This window comes from Lactuca serriola, chromosome 2 (genome assembly GCF_051521515.1).
Source record: "Lactuca serriola cultivar US96UC23 chromosome 2, Lser_US96UC23_V15, whole genome shotgun sequence".
NCBI classification, from domain to species: domain Eukaryota; kingdom Viridiplantae; phylum Streptophyta; class Magnoliopsida; order Asterales; family Asteraceae; genus Lactuca; species Lactuca serriola.
The window spans coordinates 65,574,278-65,577,707 of record NC_136409.1 but is presented as its reverse complement, the minus strand read 5'-3'; the positions used below and the strand labels follow the sequence as shown (position 1 = coordinate 65,577,707).

Below are 3,430 nucleotides of genomic sequence, written 5' to 3'. Positions count from 1 at the left end.
AAATAAACATCACATGGAGTTTGAGTTTTCAAAATTAGACATAAGATGTAACAAGTTATTAATTTTAAAATAAAACTCGTTTTAATAAAATCGTTAATAACGGAAAATTTTGAAATACTCCATTATAAGTTTCAAAATTACACGTCTCTTGTTTTCACTAGTGCGATAAAGGATACCTAACCGCTTAGTGTTGTCTTTTGATGGCCAGGGTGTCTTCTCGATTTCTATAACCAAGTTATAGGCCGATTACACAAGTTTTACAAATTGGACGATTTGACGGAAATCTTTTATGATAAAGGATACCTAAGCAAGAGAGTTCTGAGGCACAGATGAGATCAAACATGTCTAATTAAATTTGTTATTAGCAATCCCATAAATCTAGGAATTATATAGTAAGATATAATTGATAATCGATATCTACTGAGCTGAATTCAAATGGATTGGATAACGGATACCTAACCATTTATTTGTTTTGCAACTTGGATCCTAGACTTTGATTATTAATGTTTTTCGAGACTCAAAGGGTATTAATTATTAATACTAAATGAATTTTGTAGTTATATAATCCATTCTCATTATCATGAATTGTCATTTTCTTTAATGACTTAATGAAACAATAACATTCACTGGAACTTCAATGAATGGGGTCATGTATTAAGACACAATCTCGTAAGAGATATGAAATTGTATACACTTAAAGGTCCTAATCCTACACTATTTGCTTTGTAAAATTAAACCTGAACATGATACCTAGTAAAGGCATCACTGTGATGCTTAAGATGCTTCTAACATCAAGCTACACTACTAGAAAACAGCCCTTTAATGACGCGCAAACAATGACACGCAGTGATTCATGATACGCAAAAGCGTGCACCCCAAAAATAATGTCTTCTCTTTTAAAATTTGAAGGATAGAGGGCGCGCATTTATGCGTGCCCTGAAATTAGTGTCAGAAAAGGAAAAAAAGAAATGCGGAGAACGCCCATTATAAAATGTGCGTCATGTAACATTGTCGCTTTATATTCTTTTAATAAAACATGTGTTTTAAGCGGGAAATGAAATCCCGAAAACTAAACCCCGCCGTGAAAAATTAAAACCCCCTCCGCTTCCAATTATCAAGAAAGAAGCGTAGGGTCTTCGTCTTCCTTTCTCTCTCTCTCTAACCTAAAACCCAACCTGCAATTTCATAAAGATCTCCCATGGGTTAGCATATCTCACTTAAATCGTAATAACAATCGGTCGCTAATACGCTGGAGTTGGATGAACCTGCTGTGTGCACAGAGGTTGAGGATTTCGGTCACTCACCTCAACTTTCTTGCAAAATCTTTGGTACACACAGGAAAACATAAACCTTAAAGAGCTTAAACACCCGCGCCATCTCATAAACCCTAAAGGGCTTAAACACCCGCGCCTTTCTTGTAATCGCTCGTGATGCTGAACTTCATAAAAGAGTTCTTCTCCGGCATTAGCATCTTCCTGGGTAGCTGAACTTCTGTCATCGCTCGGGATCGATCTCAGCCTCCTATTCACCCCTTTACAGCCTTACTTGTAAGTCCACACCACACTTGTTCTTATCTTGTTCTGTATCTTTTTTCCTTCTTTTATTAGATTACTTTACGTTTTCTTTTTTGCTTTGATCTGTCGCACACATCGTTTTAAAACTCATCAGAAGCGTACGCCTTGAGGCGCGCCTTAAGGCGAAGCGGACCATGGCGGAACTAGAGTCGCTGCCTCTGTGGTTGGATTTGAGACGTACACTTCGTCCAGGTGAAGCATAGATGAATCGGTAGAGGCGGTGCGTTCTTCAGAAACGTACGCCTTAAATTTTTAGTCTAATTTTGACTTATTTTGACTTTTTCCTTTTCAAATCACACCTGGTCTGCATCGCATCTTGCAATTCTTCCTCAATTGATGTTCCATACATTCAATTGAGTCTACTAAATGTTGTTTGAGTATCCAATTTCAGAAACATAGGCCTTGATTTTTAGTCTAATTTTGACTTATTTTGACGTTTTTCATTTCCAATCGCACTGTTCTGCATCGCATCTTGTAATTAAATGCCACCTGTTGGAGACAAGCCAAGCCTTATGACATTTCTTGACGTACATCCATCCATCCATATATGCATAGCAAAATGAGATGATGAAAATATGATGTAATGTAACGTGTGCAAACTTGTGTTGTTTATATTTTGGTTGGAAGCTCTTAATTAATCGGATTATTAAAGTGAGTTTGGGCATTTATTTTTGGTTATTAATTTAGGTGGAGACTGTGTTCCATGAGTTTGGTCATGCACTTCAGCACATGCTAACAAAACAAGATGAAGGGCTTGTTGCTGGCATTCGTGGCATAGAGTGGGATGCTGTTGAATTACCTTCTCAGTTCATGGAAAATTGGTGCTAACACAGGTAGGTACCTATATAATATAGAGTCAAAACATTTTTTGGACCCAGAAAATAAAAAACTTAATATATGAGACACTACAGGGATACGTTGATGAGTATTGCAAAACATTATGAAACTGGGGAGACTTTCCCTGAAGAGATATATCAAAAGCTTCTTGCTGCTAGAACTTTCCGTGTTGGCACCCTTAGCCTCCGTCAGGTGAGATTCATATTCATAATAATTCATTTATTAAATAAAATAATAATAGTAATTAGTAAATAAATAAATAAATTGTTGTTACTTGTTAGCTTAAATTTGCAACGGTTGACCTGGAGCTTCATAGCAAGTATGTACCTGGTGGGTCCAAGTCGATCTATGATGTTGAGAGAAGAGTGAGTGAAAAAACTCAAGTACTTCCCCTGCTTGAGGAAGACAGGTTCCTTTGTGGTTTTAGCCATATTTTTGCAGGTGGTTATGCTGTTGGATACTACAGTTATAAGGTATCTATCTTATATACTTTTATTCTTTATGCTAAATTGCTAATGGTTTTTGATTATGATGATGGATGTTGATGTTATTTTTGAAGTGGGCGGAAGTGTTGTCTGCTGATGCTTTTTCGGCATTTGAGGATACTGGACTAAATGATGACAAGGTATGATTTTTGTCATCAAATTATTCAACTCCCTCATTCCAAACATTGACTTCACATTGACCATTTTTATCAAACATCTAAAAGCTAGAAATTTTAAAATATTTGAGAGATTGTAGATTAAAAATCTTACTTGATTGGTTTGAAAAGTATTGTACGTGTCGATGGATTTTGCAGATAAAGCTTCATTTTCTCCATCACTCTTGGCAGCTCATTTTGCATGCCTGCATTCACCTGTACCAAAATAATATAACTTTTAAAAAATAATAATAATAATAGTAATTGGTTTAAAAAATAATGGATTTATAAGCACATACCTTCTGCATGATTTCAGCAACCTTATCTGGTGAAGCAAACACGTGCTCCTTGAGTGATTTTCCCATAGCTTACTCTAACT

The 3,430-nt window shown here is 36.0% G+C and overlaps 1 pseudogene across 1 annotated transcript; it reads left to right on the top strand.

Annotated features, from left to right (window-relative positions):
* Positions 1-2,265: 2,265 nt before the first annotated feature.
* Positions 2,266-3,042, top strand: LOC145089290 (putative cytosolic oligopeptidase A pseudogene; annotated as a pseudogene). Its single transcript, XR_013701388.1, has 4 exons — positions 2,266-2,407; positions 2,486-2,603; positions 2,693-2,884; positions 2,971-3,042. The product of XR_013701388.1 is annotated as a putative cytosolic oligopeptidase A pseudogene (transcript).
* Positions 3,043-3,430: the final 388 nt, after the last annotated feature.